Below are 21,735 nucleotides of genomic sequence, written 5' to 3' on the forward strand. Positions count from 1 at the left end.
ATTTCCTCTTGCTATGAATGCTCAGGTTCCTTTTCTTTTGTGGTATTAGGGATTGAACCCAGGGACATTCTACTATGAGCTATATACCTCCAGCCCTTTTCATTTTTTGCTTTTGAAACAGGATCTCGCTAGGTGGATGAGTGTCTCACTGTTTATTTGCTGAGGCTGTTCTCAAGTCTGTGATCCTCCTGTCTCAGCCTCCCAAGTTCTGGGATTACAGGTGTGTGCCACCATGCCCCGCTCAGTCTTCGCTGTTAGCTTATTCTCCTCCACATGACATAATGAAGATTTGAGGCCTTTTTTGTTTTTACTCTATGTTATTTCCTTATGTGACCCTATTTTCTATTTATAATTTCTGCTTTAATCTATGTAGTAAATTGTGCCTACATTTCTCTCTCAAGTCTAAATGCCTCTCTGCTGAACAGCAGGTCTGTAAATTCAACTGTCTACTTGACACGTTCACTTGAATGTCCCCAAACTAGCTTAAATCCAACTTGTGCAAAACTGAATTTATGATCACTCCCCTCCAACACTGTTCTCTTTCCTCTCTCCTTCCCTTTTCTTCCTTCTTTCCTTCCTTCTCTCTTCCTCCCTCCATTCCTTCTTTCTCTCTCCTCCCTTTCTCTCTCCTTCTCTTCTTTCTTTCTTTCTTTCTTTCTTTCTTTCTTTCTTTCTTTCTTTCTTTCTTCCTGTCTTGGTACTGAGGATTGAACCCAGGGTTACTCTACCTCTACCCCAGTCCTTTTTATTTTGAAACAGGGTCTCACAACATTCCCGTGCACTGGTCTCAAGCCTGCAATCCTCCTGCTTCAGCCTCCCAAGTACTGGGGTTATAGGTCTGCTCCACTGCACCCAGCTAACGGTGTTCCTCCTTATTGAAAGCAGAATTCCCAGCCACCCATTTGTGCATTTTAGAAGCTAGAGGAAAGAGCCTTGAACATCATTCCCCCCTTAATTCCTCAGATCAGATCAGTTAATGTTTTGTTGATTCTACTTCCTAAAATCTTTCTCCAACCCACTCATTTTTCCACCGAAGCTTAAGCTACCAAGAGCTATTATCTTGACCACTGTCATACACTCCACCTGAATCTGAGTGCACTCTGCCCTCCACTTCAATACATTTTTTAGGCCTCTCTAAGCTTAGTGGGATCATATTATGATCAGCCCTCTGTAACTGTGGGCTCCCCATTTGTGGATCTGTCTAACCCTAGATGAAAAAGATTTGAGAAAAATTGCATCTGCACTGAACCTGTACAGATTTTCCCCCTTGTCATCATTCCCTATGGAATACAGGATAGCCACTATTTATATGACATTTACATTGTGTTGGGTAGAACAAGTAATCTAGAAATGATTTAAAGTACATGGAAGGATGCATGGAGATCCCTTGCAAACACTATGCCGTTGTAAATAAAGAGAATGGAGCATTGGTGCATTTTGATATCAGGGCGGGGGGGGGGGTGGTGAGAGTCCTGGAAGCAATCCTCTGTAGATACCAAGGGTCAAAAATACCCTCTTGTTAAGGCTTCAGTGCTTTTCCATAGTACTCTTTGCTTCTAGAACTCAATCTCTCTAAGTTGATAAGAGTCTCACTACTTGCTGAGATTGTCTTCGAACCTGCAATCCTCCTGTCACAGTCTTTCAAGTACTGGGATAACAGATGTGTGCCACCAAGCCTGTCTAGAGATGCCAGGCTTTCTTCTGCTTTCTTTTACCCATTGGAGGATATCTGCAGGCCTACCAGTCACTGCTTTTAGCAAAGGCGACCTCTCTAAGTCCTTGCTACAGTTTGAATCTCACATTAAATAGCACTTGCTTAGAGAAGACTTCCTTGATGTCTTAGTTTAATCATTCTAGACACCCCCTCTTTATATGTTTATCAGCTTTGAGAACTTTGCGTAGTTTATTTTATTTTATTTTTATTTATTTATTTTTTTGCAGGTCTGGGGATGGAACCCAGGGGCATTCGACCTCCGAGCAACACCCCCTGCCCTATTTTTTTATTGTTTATTTTGAAACGGGGTCTCACTGAGTTGCAGAGGCCTCACTAAGTAGCTGAGGCTGTTGCGAACCACGATCCTCCAGTCTCAGCCTCCCGAATGCTGGGATTACAAGCGTGCGCCACCACGCCCGGCTCTTTGCGTAGTTTATAATGCTCAACACATTTACTATGATTATTTTCTCTCTCCAGTCAGCTTTAATGAATGGTAACTCTTGTATCACTTGCTATACCAGTTTGGAATGAGGATTTTCTAACAAATCTTTTCCAACACTAAAACTGCTTTGTTTCATAGCACTCAAAGGTCCTTTGAGTTTGTTGGAATAAATTCCCAGGTTGATTATATTCCTTCTTGAGAAGGAGAAGGGGCAGGGACAGGCAGTTCTATCGCCAAAGGAAGAAGGATGAACAGACAATAAACATTAGCTGGTTGTGGTGGTACACACCTGTAATCCCAGTCCTTGGGGGGGGGGCTGAGACAGGAGGATTTCAAGTTCAAAGCTAGTCTCAGCAACTTAGTGAGACTGTGTTTCCAAATAAAAAATAAAAAGTAAAACACACACACATACACACACACACACACACACACGGTAAATATGCTGTTCCATTCTTCTTAAAAAGGAATTGCAACTGTACAGCTCTAACCCATAGGAGGAACTCCTCTTCTCCCTCTACCAGCAACAGTAGTGGGCCAGGGTGTGGCTGGCCTCGGCCATCTTGTGTATGTCTCACTTCCTCTTGATCGTGGTTCCAGATTGTGAAAAGCCCCAGCATCTCGTGTGATGGCTTCGCTGGCATCAGTGTCCATGGTGTTATTCTCTAGGCACTCAGAGATCATCCACTTCATGGCTAAGAAGTGGCAATGACAGTCACTTAGGGGCACAGGCATCTGGTAGAAATGGCCACCCTTGAGGTTCAGTACCAGCCTAGCTGCAGGCTCACAGGTCTTGGGCGATTGGTGGAAGGTGGTGCGGGGGGTTGCATTCAATGGTTGCCTGTTCCCTTGCAGAAGCAGCAGGGTACCTCTCAAACTGCTTCCTTTGCAAGTCACCCAGGGTCTGGGTCGTGAGGGATCTGGCCAGCACTTTGTTTCCATCATCCTGGTGGTGAGTTTCCTGATCAGTGGATCTGCAAAGACAGAGCTTGTTTTTGTCACTGGAGCAGCTTTAAGAGGCTGAGTCTTCCTAAGCTCCTGGGCCTGTTTCTTCTCTTTGGTGAGCTCTGCCACAGGCTGGTGGTGATGTTCTTTGTCAGTTATAGGATCCCTGAATTCAGGACCATAGTAGCTCCACTCACCTGGGTTAGCCCCGGAAGCTGCCAGACAGCACGTTGTATGCTCAGCAGCAGGCCTGAGTCTACTATGATTATTTTACTGGGGTTCGTTTATCCAGCAGACTGTAAGTTCTCTGAGGGCAGGAACTCATAGAACCATTGTCTGGCTGGAGAGATTGGCAGGATCTGGAGCAAAGTAAATCTTCAATAAAGACATGTTAAAAATAAAGGCATATTAAATCAATGAAGAAATGAATTAAGCTGTATTATGCCATGTCTCATGGAAGGGTATTAGAGAAACCTTTGGGACTCATTGGCTTTCCTGTTAACAGTGCTAGTTCTGTCTGTTAATACATATTCCAATTATCTGGGTGTAGAAGCACACACCTATAATTCCAGTATTTGGGAGGCTGAGACAGGAGAATTGCGGGTTCAAGGCCAGCCTCAGCAACTTAGCGAGGCCCTTCACAACTTAGTAAGACCTTGTTTCAAATCAAAAGAATAAAATAGGCTGGGGTATAGCTTGGAGATAGAATGTCCCTTGGTTCAATTCCCAGCACTATCAAAATAAAAAAATTCCAATGAGCAGCTTGTGAAAATCAAAGGAAAGTTACACTGAAAGCTACATTGAAATAGCACTTCAAAGTGGGTACCTGAGGTCATTAGAAAACAAAACTTATGCATGTCTTTGGCTGTTGCCTGGAATGTGAACTTTGGTCACTTCCACTTTTTGACTTTAGGCATCTGGAGTGACCAGAATAACTAGAGATTGTGCCCAGAAGCTCAAGATGTTATCAGACTCTTGTTTTATGCACATTTACATTTTGTTTATACACTAAAAAAATTACCTTCTATTGCCCACATATCTCTGGTTCCTCCTCCTCCTCTTCTTCCTCTTTTGGTAGTGTTAGTAATGGAACTCAGGGCTTTTTGTGTACATGCTAGGAGTTATGGTTAGATATAAAAATGTCCCCTAAGCAGCTCATTTGTTAATGTTTGGGGCTGACGTAATTGAGTCATGAGTGGTACCAGTAGGCCGGTAGGGTGCAGCCTTGGGGATTATATAAATGGTTCCCTCCCCCCCCCTACTCTCTTTTTCTTGCATCTGGCCTCTCTGATGTGAGGAGCACAGTCCATATGCTCTCTCCCTCTCTTTGCCTCTGGCCGCCATGCCCTGAGATCCATGGTCCCCAGCCTCACAAGGACTGAACCCCAACCCCTAAGAAAATAAATCTTCTTTCAAGTTATGTGGCCAACTTTTAGATTACAGCTGCAAAGATGTTTTGGATACGCTAGGTAAGCCCTGTACAACTGAGCCACACCCCAGCCTTCCCTGTTCCTTCATGGCACCCAATAACCTGTTCTTAATATTCCACTGCCCATATAACTCCCATTTTTTCCGCCTTCCTCAGAACACTGGTTCACGGTGATCTGAACCTAAGACTCCCAGATAAATTCCTTTTTTATTTCTCTAGTATCTGGTTAAAAACTGATGATCTAGCTGGGCATGATGATGCACACCCATAAAATCTCAGCACTTGGGAGGCTGACGCAGGAGGCTCACAGGTTTGAGAGTAGCCTCAGAAATTTAGTTAGACCCTCAGCAGTTTAGTGAGATCCTTTCTCAAAATAAAAAAGGGGCTGAAGGTATTGTATAGAGGTAGAATGCCACTGGGTTCAATCCCCTCCTGTATTACCATAAGAAAAAAGTCAGACATAGTGGTGCACGCTTATAATCCCAGCATTCAGGAGGCTGAGACTGGAGAATCGTGGTTTGCAGATAGCCTCGCTCCTTAGCGAGGCCCTTCACAACTCAGTGAGACCCTGTTTCAAAAAATAAAAAGATTAAAAGATAGGGCTGAGGGTGTAGCTCAGAGGCACAATGCCCCTTGGAACATCCCCGGTACTGCAAAACAACAACAAAAACAAGGTAAGTAAAAGTGGAAAAAAAAAAACGATTCATCCTAGGTCATACAGAGTCTGATAGAAATGTTTAGTTTTGCTGGACATGGCAGCACATGCTTGTAATCCCAGCATTTGGGAGGCTGAGGTAGGAGAATCGCAGTTCTTGGCCAGCCTCAGCTACTTAGTGAGGCCCTTTGCCTCACTACGGCAAACGGTGAGACCCTATTTCAAAATAAAGAATCAAAAATAGGGCTGGGGGTGTTGCTTGGAGCTAGAATGCCCCTGGGTCCCATCCCTAGTACCACGAACAAAAAGAAAAAAAAAAAAGAAATGTTTAGCTTTGGCCTATAAGTTTTATTTTTCAGGAAATTTGAAATGTACAAGAAGATTTCAGAATGTGGAGATTTCCTATAAGAATTTGAATTTCTGGCTTTTCCAGGAAAACAAAGCTCTGGCAACACTGGCCCCACTTTTCATTGCAGCAGGAATCAACTGGAGTGGGAAGGGCTGCCCCACTTCAATGGGACATTAGCTCTTCAATTCACTGTTGTTGCCATCTGGGCTCTCCCACTCATTTAATCGCTGGCTGGCCCACAGAGGCCTATAGCTCATGGAGTTCACTAGTCTTGGTCTGAGTATCTTTTATTAGAAATCACCAGACGCAGCTAATCAAGTAGCCTGATAAAATCCTTGAATTTTTACCATGAAAAAAAACCACACTAAGCCGGGCATGATGGACATATTTATAATCCCAGTACTTGGGAAGCTGAGATAGGATGATCCCAGGTTTGAGGCCAGCCTCAAGCAATTTAGTGAAACTTTATTTCCAAAAAAAAAAATAAAAAATAAAAAGGGCTGGGAGTATAGCTCCAGAGGTAGAATGCCCCTGGGTTCAATATCCAGTACCACAAAAAACAAAAACAGAACAAAAACAAACAAAAACACACTAATTTATTTTCCTTAATTCTTATGAGGTTATCTTAGAAATGAAAATTTCCTTCATCTTGTTACAAGGACTTAGACTCTTCCCTTTTTCCTGCATTTTCCATGGCCAATGGGTAGATAAAAGCATGATTAAAGGCTAGACATTGGCTGGGAATGGTGGCACATACCTATAACCCCAGTACTTGGGAGGCTGAGACAGGAAGATCACAGGTTCAATGCCAGCCTCAGCAACTTAGTGGCCCTGTTTCAAAAATAAAAAATATAAAATAGAGCTGGGGGCTTAGCTTGGAGGTAGAATGCCCATGGGTTTGATCCTCAGTAACACACACACACACACACACACACACACACACACACACACACAGACTAGGTATCTCTGCCTCCATTTTATATGTGTCTTTTTTGGCTATGAGTCATCTTGGATTCTAGGAACAACAGCTCTGATCAATAAACATCTTGTGATGAATTGAAGCTATCCCTCCCACTAAGCAACAGCAACTCTTTTATCCCCCTGAAAGGCCCCACCTTACCAATACCGCCTTTTTTTAGCAGCTGTGCAAAGCCTTGAGCTATGCAAACTCTCAACCTCTGTCCTCCTCCTTCTGTAAAACCTTGATGTCATTGATGGCCCCTCAAAGGCAGGCTGAGGACATGGGTGCCCATGTCTTCCTGCTGCCACTACCATAATTCAAGCTCCTTTCCTGCTTTACAACATTAGCTTTTCTGTTTGTTTTTTTTTGGGGGGGCCAGTGGCTGGACCTGATTTCTTGGATTCCCAGAGTATGTAGCGACTTTCCCAGTCTCATGGAACCAGTCCTTTTATCATTTGGCCAGTACACTTAGAAATAACAAAAAATAAAATCCCACATATTGATCTGCCTTTTAGTTTCTGGTGCCTTTGGGGTCTTGTTGAGAAAGAATTTACCTGTGCATACGCGTTACAGTGTTGGATCTATGCCCTTTTCAAGGATCTGCAAGGTCTCTGGTCTAATTTCCAAGTCTTTGATCTATCTTGAATTGACTCTTGTACAGGGTGAGAAAGTGGGGTGTATTTCAATTTCACAGGAAAAACTCTAGATGAAGAAGGAGAAACTATAGATGAGCAAATAAGGCAACCTACTGAGGGGGATGGGAGGGGGGAGAGGGAAATTCCCTAATGTACATGATGTACATTCACACACAAATCAAAGTCAATCACTAAGCCAAACATGAGAAGGAGAGAAGGGGGATGGAATGGTGTGGGAATTGAGGAAGGGCTAAATGGGTGATGTGTGCATATATGCCTCTACCATCTTGTACTCCATTAACATGTATGGCTACAATATACCAAGAAAATATTAAAATAAATAAATAATAAAAAGAAATATCAAAAATTGTTTAGGGAAATATATATATTATATATACTATATATATATATTCTGTATAAATTTTCCATTTACATTTCTTTCTCTCTGTGTGTGTGTGTGTGTGTGTGTGTGTGTGTGTGTGTGTGTGTTGCTAGGGATTGAATCCAGGGACATTGTACCTCCAAACTATACCTGATTAGGTATTTAGCTAGATGTTAGCAGATGCTGTTAGCTGGAATGACTCCAAAGTTTACCTGCAGAGCCTTGCTTCCTTTGACCTCCTCCCCTGTGGGAAGGGAGCAGAGAAACAATGCAGAGTCACTAAGATGTGGCCTGCAAAGAGCAATCACCCCAAAAGGTAATACATATAAAGGGGCCCAGGGGGAATAGACTCCACAGTTTTCCTTTCAAGGCAAGGGACCACTGCAGACTAGATCTCTGTAGAGTAACCGTTGCCCCAGGCCACTTTCAATTCCCAGGAATGGCCCATTCCAGACTCTTTTTCCTCTCTTCACAGCCTTTCTCATATGATGCCTTTGCTTCTCTAAATAAACCTCCTGTATTTTGCATTTGTACTTTCTATTTGAATTCCTTCCAAGCACATAAGTGAGGACTGGGGTTGTGAGAAATCATTTAAAAATCTCCCATCCAGTAATACCCCCAGCTCTATTTTATTTTTTATTTAGAAACAGGGTCCCTCTTGCCTGGACATGGTGGTGCACGCTTGTAATCCCAGTACTTGGGAGGCTGAGAAAGGAGGACCTCAGGTTTGCAGCCAGCCTCAGCTACTTACTGAGGCTCTCCACAACTTAGTGAAACTCTGCTTCAAAATAAAGACTAATAAGTAGGGCTGGGGGTATAGCTCTGAGGTAAAAGGTCCCTGGGTTGAATCCTCAGTACAGAAAAAAAAGAAAGAAAAGAAATATAGTCTAAGTTTCAAAGGCTAGCTGAGAACCTGCTCTCGGCCTCCCAAGTACCGGGATTACCGGTGTATGCCACCATGCCTGGGCAATTTTTGTCTTTTTAAAATCGGGTTAAATCGGTGATGTGTACTTGTATGTACACACAAGTTTTTTCTTTTTACCCCATTATGATGTATGAATATAATGTACCAATAAAAAATTAAAAAAAAACAAAAAAACAAAAAAAATCTAGAAGAATTAGCGACGGGCATGGTGGCGCATGCTTGCATTCCCCGTGCTTGGGAGGCAGAGACAGGCAGGAGGATTGCGCAGGTTCAAAGCCAGCCTCTCTGGCTTAAGAGACCCTGTTTCCAAATAAAAATATAAAATAGGTCTGGGAGTGTAGCCCGAAGGTAGAAGGGTTTCCAGGAACCCCAGTACCACCAAAAAAAAAAATTCTAGAAGAATTACTTTAAACATAGTAGTTGATCTTCTATGACTCAAGTTAGTCCCCTTAATTATTTTCTTTGAATTTTTTGGAAAGCTTAGTGTTGGTTGTGTAGTACTGGTAGTGTCATACAGTGTAGTAGTTGTAGTAGCAGTAGTAAATGATAATCTTGAGCTAATAGTTTCCTTTCATAAAGGGTACTGTGGTGTGTGTATGTGTGTGTGTGTGTGTGTGTGTGTGTGTGTTAAAAATTTGAATTTGTGAATATAATCCTGGTTTTATTTCCAGCTTTTTTGCTATGGTGCTGAGGGTTGAATCCAGGGGCATTCTACCTTCAAGCTATACCCCCAGCATGATTTTTTATTCTTTCTTTTGAAATAGGGTATCACTAAGTTGCAGAGGGCCTCACTAAAGTAGCTGAGGCTGTTCGAGAACCTGGATCCTCCAGTTTCAGCCTCCCAAGCACTGAGGTTAAAAGTGTGCATTCCCATGCCTATTTCCAGCTTTTAAAATATTGTGGTAAAATATACACATGCTGTAATCAAATTTATCACTGTAACAATTTTAAAGTGTTCAAGTCAGTGGCTCTAAGTTTACTTGAAGTGTTGTGCAACCATCACCTCTATATAGAGTCATATGTCACCATCCACAATGGATATCTTAATCCATCTTCCCACCTGTTTGTTGTACCTACTCCCAGCTCCTAGAAACCACTAACCTGCTTTCTGCCTTTATTCATTTGCCTATTCTGGACATTACATAAAAATGGGATCATAACAGTATGTGACTCTTTCCATCTAACTTTTACTTCCTTCCCGTTTTCAAGGTTCATCTATGTTGTAACATGTAGCAAGGACTTCATTCCATAAGCCTCATTTTCTTTATTCATTAATGTGCTGATGGGTATTGAGTCTGTTTCTATTTTTTGGTTATTGTGAGTCTAGCTGTTTATAAACATTTGCATGCAAGTTTTAATTCCAATTTTTAAAGTTTGCACTTCAGAAACCCATTTATCATTTCTGAAAGACTGCTTGTCTATTGTGAATAAAGTTTTCAAAAGCATGTCATCAGGTCAACTGTGTGTCGGTATCTACTGACTTCTCCATCTCTGGAGCTTGCTTGAAATTACAGTTCTATTTACAGGCAAGAAATAGTAGTTCGTTTTTAGTAAGCATCTACTTAGAAAACACAAATTACAAAAAAAAATCAAACTCACTGAGTGATGTGGCCCTTGTAAGATACCAAATCTTATGAGGGAAAGTATGGATTTGATTCAGTATGTAATCTACAAAAGAACATCTCAACTCTGAGTCACAGTATGTCTATTGAGCTTTCCACTTTCATTCAATAAACTTGTAGTGAGTGCCAATAGGCCTAATCTACACATGAATGGCGCTTAGAGGCTAGTTAGGAAACATAGGTATTCATTAAGTAAATGCACAGGTGTAATTACAAATAGTCCTTTAAGGAAATGTGTAAGGAGTATGAGACTACATTAATAGGGCTACCTGCTCTCCTCTGGGGCCCATGACAAGTGACTTTTACAATGTGTAAAAGTTAACTAGGTGGGGAAATAAGTATTGAGTTCCTGATGTGTGTTAATTATTGCCCCAAATGCTTTTGCTTTAAAGATTAATAAATGCCCTCTGCCCACAAATTCTGTTGTCTTGACTCCAGTTACAGAAGCACCTGCTGAGTCATTCCTTACCAACCTTTTTAATCTTAATGAATGGCAAAGAAAGTGCTGGGGGCAGGTGGTTGGAACCCATTCATCTTGCTGGGAGTTGTCAGGGGACCTCTCAGGGACAGGTTCAATGCAGATGGGGTCATTTTATATTTTTCATATAATTTTGTTGGTATATTATAGTCCCACATTATAATGTAATTCAGAATGATAGGGGCATAGATGCTGGAATAATTTTAATAGGAAAATGTCAAGTTGTTCAGTTGTGATTCAGGTCTAATGCTCTGATAGCCTTATTGACAAATGAGGGATCCCAGTTGAAGTAGTGAAGTCAACTTCTTTCAGAAGATGAATAGTTGATTCCAGCAAATTCCTTAGGAAACTGTCAGTCTATCACCTGTCATAATAAACTCTGTAGACTCCACATTGCTGAAATCATACCTTTTTTTCTTTTCTTTTCTTTTTCTTTTGTGGTACTGGGATTGAACCCAGAAGCATTCTACCTCTGAGCTATGTTCCCAGTGCTATTTGATTTTTTTTTTTTGAAACTGGGCTTCACCAAGTTGCTGACGTTGGCCTTGAACCTGTGGTTCTCCTGTTTTTGCCTCCCAAGTACTGGGATTAAAGATATGGGACACTGTGCCCAGTTTGGAGTTTATAGCCTATTCAACAGTTTGTTCCATAAATTCAAGCCAGCGATGACTGCTTAAATGTCAAGGTATATGGCAATATGTAGGTGCATACACTAATAAGGAATAATCTGGGCCTTCAGACATGTTCCATGTTTTTATTTTTTGGTACTGGAGACTGCACCCAATTAGTCTCCCAAGTACTGGGATTGCATGTATCCCCCACAGCTTTCAGAAACATTTTGACCAATGAAGACACCTTGCCTTTGTCATGGAAGCTGTGTAGTAACACAGAGCTGCTGAGTAGAAATGACTGGAATAAAGAGAAGCCACAGGCTGTTGGCCAACAATGAAACTGGAGTTAATTAAAATGCCAGATGATGACAATCTGCATTCTTTAAACAAGATCTGGGGTGAAGCATACTATTCTAATGGAATGGGGCCTTTCTTTAGAGATCAGTTCCTAAGAGATTTTTACATCTGTCAGCATCCTTCTGAATCCTAGATTTTACCTCTGCTACTTAGGGCTCTTTTCACAGAAAATATGGGACAAAGTATTACTGTCTGGGGCCAAATGTTGTATTCTTTTGAACACTGTATGTAGTTTTATTGTAGAAGTGTGTGTGTGTGTGTGTGTGTGTGTTACTGGGGGTTGAACCTAGGAACATTCTACCTCAGAGCTATATCCCCCTACCCCATTTAAATTTTTATTTTGAAACAAGATCTCACTAAGTTGCCGAGAGTCTCGCTAAGTTGCGGAGGCTGGCCGTGAACCTGCAATCCTCCTGTCTCAGACTCCCAAGTACTAGGACTATAGGTGAGCACTTTCACACCCAGCTTAGGGATACATTTCAATTTCAGAAGGATGTCTTCTGCAATGTTCCCTCAAATTTAGTGCCCGATCACTTGATATGGGAAAAGATCTCTATTTAGATGATGAAGAAATGTGATTATTTGAGTTCTAAAAAGACTGTGAGATTCCTCAAATTGACTGGTCCTCAAGTACATTTTAAATATCATTCGGTTAATGGCGGTTTGTCTTACAAATTTTAGGAACCTCTTCTCTGAGAATGACGTTGCTAGGCATGAATTATCATTTATATGTTCCAGTCGTAGAACATGGTCATATTTACTAGCAAAGGACTTATTGACTGTTGAGGGCCACCAAAGAAGTGAAGTATCATATGGAGAGGGAATTGGCAGGCTCTGCAAAGAACATGGAAAAAGGAATAGAGAAGCAGAAATTCAAAACAGAGATAGAAGAAAAGAATTAATGCAAGGGGTAAGTGTGACTGAGAGCCAAACCGCATTGCCTTGTGTTATGAGTCAGTCATTGGGAAAATTTTGAGCCCCATAAGCAAAAAATTCTGAGCTGGAATGACATGATATTTTCTGCAGACTTTGCCTATTAAAATTGTTCTTTTGAGTGATGGGAGTGGGTATTGAAGATTGAACTCATAGCTACTCCCCTAGCCCTATTTTATTTTTATTGTTTTGAAACAGGGTCTCACTAAGTTGTTGAGGGGCTCACTAAGTTGCAGAGGCTGGCCTCAAACCTATGATCCTCCTGTCTCAATCTCTCAAGTACTGGGATTACAGGCCTAAAATTATTCGTTCAGACTAAACAATTCTAGCAGAATTTCAGTGGTCTCAACCAGCTTGGAGATGCTTGGAGCTTTTTCAACAAAAGCAAAAACTCTCTTTGGTGGTGGAGGTACACACAGGGGGACCAGGAAAGAGCGCATATTTAGCTCAAGAAGGCTTTAGAGAAACTAAATCTGTTCAGAGAAAGCAAATGAACAATATAGAATCAGAACGAAGAAAGAAAACCAAGAATAATGCCTGTAAGGAAAAGCTGGGCAGAAATAACAGATGATATGGCCATGGAACTTGGGGGATTCTTTTGTTCCCTAAGTTTTATTTGACACAATTATATTGTGAATTTTTTTCATTTTAGGAGAAATTTATTTTAGCAGCTGGACAGGGTGGCACACACCTAAAATCCCGGTACTTGGGGGGCTGAGGCACGAGGATCACGGGTTCAAGTCCAGCCTCAGCAACTTAGCAATCCTCAGCAACTTAGTAAGACCCAATTTCAAAATAGGGGTGAGGTGTAGCTCAGAGATAGAATGTCCCTAGGTTCCATTCCATCCCTAGTACCAAAAACAAGTTATTCTAGCACTTTTGGGTATGTGTGTATGTGTGTGTTGAGGTGAGGGAGGAATGGCAATAAAATCTGGAACTTGTATTCAGGCCTTGGGGATCAATGTCGATTTTGTTACCTGTTGCTCATGGAATTTGAGACTATTTACTTAATCCCTTCCTCCCTTGGATTCTTATGTTGAGAACTGGAAGTAACATAAATCCCTGTTTCTGTGTTTAACAACATACTAGGACTAGGCATACTTTCCTGTCTCTCTGTTAAAAACTACTGAGAACAGCCGGGCGTGGTGGCACACGCTTGTAATCCCAGCATTCGGGAGGCTGAGACTGGGGGATTGCGGTTCGTGGCCAGCCTCAGCTACTTAGTGAGGCCCTCTGCAACTCAGTGAGACCCTGTTTCCAAATAAAGAATAAATAAAATAGGGCAGGGGCTGAAACTTGGATGTCGAATGCCCCCTGGGTTCCATCCCCAGACCCGCAAAAAACAAAACAAAACAAAACAAAACAAAAAAAAAAACTACTGAGAACAAGCAAAAATAACTAGCTGTGACATGTATGTGACAACTGGGAGAAAATCAACCTAGTTGAGAATAATAAAGAAAATCACATTTATTTGGGGCTAATTAGGACTGTGGTCTGGGAAAACACAAATCCAAGCAGTCTTGAAAGTGTGCTGAGAATTTTCAAAATGCAAAATGGTAGTTCTATTTAGAGCTTTAAACCAGAGAGGGGTTGGGAGATGGGGACTGGCAAAAGTTTAACTGTTGTGTAAGAGATCAGTGTAGTCTCAGTCTCTCAGTAATCTGGGGGAAGGGGTCTGTTTGACAGAAGGTCAGCAGAGATCAGCAAACAATGTTTAAGAAAACTATGGTTTGGAGGAGTCCGAAGTTCAGCTTGCATCTGGGGGTGGTGTTTGGGTACCTTTGGGCATGTCTGCAGCCCATTTCCAAGGTTCAGCTGTGCATAGGTCTGGGGTCTGGCTTAATAATGCTTCCTGACTCCACTTTAAGTATCTTGGACCGATGCTACTCCATTTTGATTTTTTTCTTGATAGCTACTTGCCCCAGGAAAGAGTAGTTTTTAGAAAATAAGATTATTAACTTACTAAAATAATTTACTTAGGAAGACTAACAGCTTATTCCCAAAGTCTTGTTCAAGATTTTTTTTCCTTCTGTGCCCACCAACCCAAAGTTATCATGTTAGAAACTCAGCCCAATCCCAGTACCACTTTTCAAACTCATTTTATAATCACCCAGCTCAAGCCCTAAAACATTTGCACGCTTGTAATCCCAGCATTTGGGAGGCTGAGACAGGAGGATCGCTGTTCGCGGACAGCCTCAGCTACTTAGTGAGGCCCTTTGCAACTCAGTGAGACCCTGTTTCAAAATAAAGAATAAAAAAATGGGGCTGGGGGAGTAGCTTGGAGGTAGAATGCCCCTGGGTTCCATCCCCAGTACCGCAAAAACAAAACAAAATAAAAAACCTGGGGATTGAACTCAATACTACCTTCGACCTACACACCCAGTCCTTTTGGTTTTTAATTTTAAAACAGAGTCTCAAGTTGCTGAAGCTGGCCTCAAACCTTCGATCCTTCTGGCCCTAAAACTTTATAAAGATCCTCTACATCCTACCCCTTTGAGACCTACTGAGATGGAAAGATGGTGTGTTCTCCCTTACTACAATTAAGTCTGATCAAATTCATTGCTTCAGAAATGTTTTTTTCTGGGAGATTTTTGGACTTGACAGTATGTAAAAAAGGATAGTTGGACCCTGTGCTTCTAGACGTCCCTTTATCTCAGCTTTGAAAATTCATCCTAGTGACCTTTTCTTCTTCTTGGCTCTCTCTCAGCCGTGAATTAGGCGACTTTTATAAAATTTTTTTTCATGATTTATTTTTTTTTTCTTTTACCCTCTTTGACTTAGCATTTCAGAAAAACAGCAGCAGACAGGATCTAGCTGCAATTAAGAAGCTGCAAGATGGATGGCGGTGACGGTCAGACAATAATGTGAATGTAAATGCCACAGAACTGTACACTTAAATGTGGTTAAAATGGCAAATTTGCGTATTTTTTTTTTTGTGTGTGGTACTGGGGATGGAACCCAGGGGCATTGTACCTCCGAGATACACCACCAGCCCTATTTTTTCAGTCTTTTTATTTTATTTTATTTTATTTTTTGAAACAGGTCTTACTGAGTTGCGAGGGGCCCCACAAATGCTGGGATTACAAGAGTGTGCCACCATGCCTGACTAAATTTGTGTATTATATATATTTTACTATGATTAAAAAGAAAGCCAAAGGCAATTTCCTTCTTGCAGTCTTTGTATAGATACTGTAAGATTCTAGGGAAGAGCTGCTAGAAATGAAATGGGAGGATTGTAGGTTCAAGGCCAGCCTCAGCAATTTAGCGAGACCTTGTTTCAAAAGAAAAAAGAAAAAAAAAAAGGGTGATGTGGCTCCTTGGCTGAGCACTTGCCTAGCACTTGCAAGGCCTTGAGTTCAATCTCCAGCACTGGGGAAAAAAAATCTTGCCTTTTTGCTGGGTGTGGTGGCCCGTACCTGTAATCCCAGTAACTTGGAGGCTGAGATGGAGTACTGCAGGTTTGAGGACAGCTGTAGCAATTTAGCAAAGCTCTCTGCAACTTAACAAGACCCTAGTTCATAATAAAAACTGAAATAGGGCTGGGAGCATAGCTCAGAGGGAGAATGTCCCTGGGTTCAACCCCCAGTATCACAAATATAAATAAATAAATGGCTAGGGGTATAGCTCTGAGATAGAATGCTGCTAGTTTAATCACCAGTACCAAAACAGAAACAAACACAAAAACATCATCATAGGTGAGCGTAAAGTAAGGTTTGTTGGAAATTTTAGAGGAATAAAGTGTTTTTTAGGGAAGATGAATGAGTCCAAAGAACAGATAATAAACTGGAACAAAGGTTGCTTGTGCTCTGAATGCAGGGCCACCTCTAGTCTTTCTTTCTGTGAGTTAGTCTTCTAGGGAATCTGGCCTTTAAGGTAGATAGGGCAAATATACAGAAAGCCCCTCCCTGTGCTGTGTGAGGGAGGAGCGTGAGAGAAGAGCATGGACAAGTAGAGCTCAGAGAGGCCTTGATTCTTTTTAGTTCAAAGAATTCAGCATGCTCAAGTGTCATACTTGGGGTATCACTTTTGGATCCACAATGTTACTATTAATTTTACTGTTCAGCTTTATGTTGTACAGTGATAGATTTAAAAGCAAATCCAAGAATATTTGTGTTATTTTTCTGTTGCTATAACAAAATACCTGAGGAAAATAACTTAAAGGAGGAAAACTTTATTTCAGGCCATGGTTCTAGTTCCTGACTTCTACCTCCATCTCTTTTAAGCCTGGGGTGATGCCATGTATTAATGGCAAGGAACACATGATAGAGAGAAGTTGCTCACCTCATGGCAGCTAGGAAATAGAGAGGAAGGGGCCAGGGTTCAATATCTCCCTCAAGAGCATACCTTAAGTGACTTACTTTATCTAACTGGGTCCCACCTCCTCAAATTTTCACAACCTCTCAATGTCCCCATCAGCTGGGGACTGAGCCTTCAACATACCAGCTTTTGGGGGACATTTAAGACACAAACCATAACAGTACTGAAGTCATATATGGAAACATCAAGTAACATAATTTGTATTCTGTAGTTTATATGTATATATGGATTTTATAAATTTTATCCTTACCAGAAGAATGAAAAAGTTGCACAAAAGAACACTCCATTTGTAGCTCCAGTGGCGCAATCGGTTAGCATGCGGTACTTATAAAAACACTCCATCTATTTTTCATTTTGTCTATTTTTTAGTATTAGGGATTGAACCCAGGGGCATTCTACCTCTGAGTTATACCTCCAGCCCCTATTTTTTATTTATTTTTGGTTTAGAAACAGGGTCTCATGAAGTTGCTGAGAGTGTTTCTAAGTTGCAGAGGCTGGCTTCGAACCTGACATCCTTCTGTCTTAGCCTCCCAAGTACTGAGATTATAGGCATGTGCCACCATACCTAGCTTTTACTACATTTTTGATGTACACACATTTCCTAACAATATTTTCTATCCTTGGCTTACTGACGAGTACAGAAAGGCTGAAAGGAAAGGGAAAAGGTTGTCCTGTCTTTGCCTTTTCTCATGTTATCATTTTCTCTGTAAGTGGTTCATTAATACAGAGAAGTAACATGAATAAGAAAAGATATGATAAGGTCATTGAGTCATTCATGTTTTTCAGAATGTCATTGCTTTCTTTCGGTGTTCAAAGCAAATTCTAGTTTGTATGGAAAAACTGGCCTCACAACTGTCAGCAACCCTGCTTACTTATTTGTGGATGTACCACACTTAAGTTATACTACCTTTGAGTCTCATGCATCATGAATCCACTGGGATTGGGTGCTCATAGAACATGACAGAATCTGTACCTAGCCAGGTGGTGATGCATATCTGTGATCCCAGTACTTCAGAGGCTGAGACAGGAGGATCACAGGATCAAAGTGCTTGGCAACTTAGGAAGAGCCTCAGCAACTTAGCTGAAGGTGTAGCTTGGAGTTAGAATGCCCCTGAATTCAACCCCTAGTACCCCTCCCACAAAAAAGCTATCTCTAAAGCTGGGCGTGGTGGTGCATGCTTGTAATTCCAGCATTTGGGAGGCTGAGCCAGGAGGATCATGGGTAGTGAGCTATTTAGTGAGGCTCTTTGCAACTTAGTGAGACCATGTTTCAAATAAAAGAATAAAAAATGGGGCTGGGGGTGTAGCTCGGTGGTAGAATGACCCTGGCTTCCATCCCCAGTACCACATACAAAAAAGCTATCCCTAAATTGAGTGGGAAGAAATAGTGGACATTTTTATAGCATAATCTCCTTTGCTCCCACTCATGTTCTATTATCTCATTAGACTTCATTTACAAAACAACTTCAAATATAAAACTGTTAAGAATTCCAATATGGCAAGTGAAAAGCATTAAATCAGGCATAGAGCCCTGTGGAGCACAGGCTCTGTGGGCATGCACAAATGATGTGTTCTTGAGGTGAGCACTGGGTCCATTGAGGCATGATATTACAAGAGGCATGTACATGGGAAAAATATTAATCTGACTCTAAAAGCAAATCTATGTTTACTGGATTTTCCTTGAGATTATGAAAGAGAGGATGTCAAAGCACATCTCTCACAAAATCCTTTTTAAGTTTCTCTGTCATCAAATTTCTCCTTGGAGGCAGCTGTTGTTGGAGTTCAGAAAAATGATACCCAAGCCAGGTGTGAGGGTATGTACCTGTAATTCCAATAGTTGGGCAACTGAGACAGAAGGACTGTCAGCCAAAGGCCAGCCTCAGCAACCTAGTGAGACCCTGTTTCAAAATAAAATTTAAGCCAGGCATGGTGGTGCAATGCCTTTATTCCTAACACTTGGGAGGCTGAGGTAGGAATATCGCAGGTTCTAGGTTAGACTTGGCAACTTATTGAGACTTTGCTTCAAAATAAAATATAGAATAGGGCTGAGGGTGTATACTGAAGGTAAAATGCCCCTAGTTCAACCCCCAGCACCACACCCACACCCACCCACACCCACACACACACACACAATTCAACCATATTGTTCTTCTTTGAATCTTATATTTTGCATGCATACACATTAATATATTTATGTCTTTTCTCTACTGTCAGTTTATTCCAGAGACTCAAATATCAAACCTTCAGAAGTGGGAAAGGAGAATTCTCTTTGCTCCTACACTGCCAGGAACTGGACGCTGGAGCGCCAGGCATTGAGATGAATGGGGAAGAGAACAACCCAGCTTCATTTAGAGCTGGGGCCCCTAACTGACCACAAGCACCTGCTTCCCTAAAGAAATCAGTTGTCTAGGGAGAACCAACAAGGCTGATTGAAAGATATACTTCTGCTTACTTAAATAAAAGACTACCCTATTTGTTCTTCTAATGAACATATAAGCCAACTGAATTTGTGTATGTTTTGAGATATGAGGGTGAGGTTAAAAGGAAAACATAAATTAACAACTACTTAGGGCACAATGCACATGGAAATTAATCAGGGACTCTAAAGAGAGTGGTGCCATTAAGATTTGAAGCCAGCTGTCTCTGCCTCTGAAGCTGTGCTTTTCTCACTTTTTCTTTTTCTTTGGTATTGGGGTTAAACCCAGGGGCATTCTACTTCTGAGTTACACTCCCTAGCCTTTTTTTGCAATTTTATATATTTATTTATTTTTATTTTATTTTATCTTTATGTGGATCATATTGAAAATGTCATACATTTAGACTGCTTGGTACCCTTCCCCCACTTCCCCTTTTCCCCCTTCTCAACAATGAGTGTCCAGGTTGACCATGCCACATTCACACTTATACACATATTCAAATGCAGCTCCTCCATTAATCAACTTCAGCCTTCTTCCTCTCCTACCCTTCCTTTCTAGTTTTGCTGAGGTTTCCCCTCCATTATCTGGAGTCCCTCTGGTATCCCTAAAAGTCCCTAGTTTGGACATATTAGAGAAAACATATGTCTCTTCTCTTTCTGTGCTTGGCTGATCTCACTTAACATAATGTTCTCCAGATCTTTCCATCTTCTTGCAGAAGACATGATTTTCTTCTTCTTTATTGCTGAGTAGAAATCCATTGTGTATATTTTCCATAGTTTTGCAATCCATTCATCTGTTGATGGAGACCTGGGTTGGTTCCAAATTTTGGCTATTATGAATTGTGCTATGAACATGGGTATGCATATGTTAATATAGTTCTCTGATTTCAACCCCTTTGGAAAGATACCCAGGAGTGGTATAGCCAGCCAGATCATATGGTGGATCCATTCTCAGTTTTCTAAGGAATTTCCATACTGATCTTCATAGCAGCTGAACTAGTTTTCACTCCCACCACTGGTGTAAAAGAGTTTCTCTTTCCCCACATCCTCACCAGCATTTGTTGTTATTTGACGTTTTTATGATTGCCACTTTGATTGGGGTTAGATAGAATCTGTAGTTTTGATTTGCATCTCCCTGATGGCTAATAATGTTGAACATCTTTTTATGTATCTATTAGCCATTTGTGCCTATTCTTTTGTGAAGTTTCTATTCAGTTCAGTTGCCCATTTCTTGATTGGGTTATTTGTTTTGCTACTGTAGAGTCTTTAGTGCTCTTTGTATATTCTGGATATTAGCCCTCTATCAGAGTGGTGGCTGGTAAAGATCTTCTCCCATTCTGTAGGTTTTCTCTTTAGGTTCTTGATAGTTTCCTTTGATGAGCAGAAACTTTTTAGTTTGATACCATCCCACTTGTTAATAAATCTTGCTTTAATTTCCTACGCTTTGGAGGACTTGTTGAGAAAGTTACTGCCTGTGCCTATATGTTGGAGTGTTGAGCCTATGCCCTCCTCTAATAACTTCAGAGTCTCTGGTCTAATTTCCAAGTCTTTGATCCATCTCAAGTTGATTCCTGTGCACGAGGAGATGTAAGGATTTAGTTCCATCTTTTTATAAATGGATAGCCAGTTCTCCCAGCACCATTTATTGAAAAGGCTGTCTTTTCTCCAGCATATGAGTTTGGCCACTTTGTCAAAGATCAATTGACTCTAAGTGTGTGGGTTTATTTCTATAATTTCTATTCTGTTCCATTGGTCTGTATGCCTGTTGTTGGGCCAATATCATGCTGTTTTATTATTTATTTATTTATTTTTGGTGGTGCTAGGGGTGGAACCCAGAGGCTTTCTACCTCTGGGCTATACTCCCAGACCTTTTTTTATATTTTATTTGGAAACAGGGTCTCACTAAGTTGCTGAGAGCCTCACTAAGTAGCTGAGGCTGGCTTCGAACCCGTGCGATCCTCCTGTCTCAGACTCCCAAGCACAGGGATTACAAGCGTGCGCCACCACGTCCGGCTATCATGCTGTTTTTACTACTATTGCTCTAAAGTATAATTTGAAATCAGGAATTGTGATGCCTCCTGCATGGTTCTTATTGCTGAGAATTGCTTTGGCTATTCTGGGTCTTTTCTTTCTCCATATAAAATTCGTGACTGATTTTTCTAGTTCTATAAAGAAACGAAATACTAGCTATATGCATTCAAAACCATACCAAGAGAATTGTACACCATGACCAAGTTGGTTTCATCCCAGAAAAGCAAGGCTGGTTTAGCATATACAAATCAATACATGTTATTTACCACATAAATAGAACTGAGAACAAAAGCCACATGATCATATCAATAGATGTTGAAAAAGCATTTGACAAAATCCAACACCCATTCATGTTAAAAAACACTGCAGAAAATTGGAATAGAAGGAATGTATTTCAATATCATTAAGGTAATATATAATAAACCCAAAGCCAACATCATATTGAATGGGGAAAAACTGTAAGAATTTCCTCTAAAATCAGGAACAAGACAAGGATGCCCACTATCCCCGCTCCTTTTCAATATGCTCCTTGAGGA

General features: G+C 41.1%; 1 pseudogene across 1 annotated transcript in view; it reads right to left on the reverse strand.

Annotated features, from left to right (window-relative positions):
• Window positions 1-2,670: 2,670 nt before the first annotated feature.
• Window positions 2,671-21,735, reverse strand: part of LOC308278850 (small ribosomal subunit protein uS7m-like) — a 107,201-nt pseudogene continuing 88,136 nt past the window's right edge. The window contains exon 4 of the transcript in view: window positions 2,671-3,357. The product of the transcript in view is annotated as a small ribosomal subunit protein uS7m-like (transcript). The remainder of the gene's footprint in view (window positions 3,358-21,735) is intronic.

The sequence above is a fragment of the Muscardinus avellanarius genome (genome assembly GCF_963383645.1).
Source record: "Muscardinus avellanarius genome assembly, chromosome: X".
NCBI classification, from domain to species: domain Eukaryota; kingdom Metazoa; phylum Chordata; class Mammalia; order Rodentia; family Gliridae; genus Muscardinus; species Muscardinus avellanarius.